Below are 449 nucleotides of genomic sequence, written 5' to 3' on the forward strand. Positions count from 1 at the left end.
CCTTTACTTCACCCCATACCCCTCAATGGGAGGCTATGGGTCCTCTACCTTCCCTTCCTGGTTCATTCCTTGGGCTCATCCTCCTCTCCCTCTTTTTCATTTCTCAAACATTTTACTCCAATTAACTTTGAAGGATTGTATATTTGTTGATCTTTGCATCGAGTGTTCTATACACATGCAACGCATGTCTTTTAAACCATCCAGAGCAAAACAGTTAATGACAGATAGCTTTATGGTGTGCCCATGGTAGTCTGTCCAAGCAGAACTAACACAAGAATGCTACACACAGCATACATAGTAACATCAGTTTTCAGATGGACTGATCAGTAGCCCTGGTTCTTACATTTTCAGTCTGCTGCCTTAAGTTAAAACAGCCTCAGTTCCCACAGTCCACAACCTGATCTGACCTGCCTTTATGTTTGAGCAAAAGAAGGTTTTGCACTGTCTTG

Source organism: Penaeus monodon, chromosome 19, assembly GCF_015228065.2.
Source record: "Penaeus monodon isolate SGIC_2016 chromosome 19, NSTDA_Pmon_1, whole genome shotgun sequence".
Classification (NCBI taxonomy): domain Eukaryota; kingdom Metazoa; phylum Arthropoda; class Malacostraca; order Decapoda; family Penaeidae; genus Penaeus; species Penaeus monodon.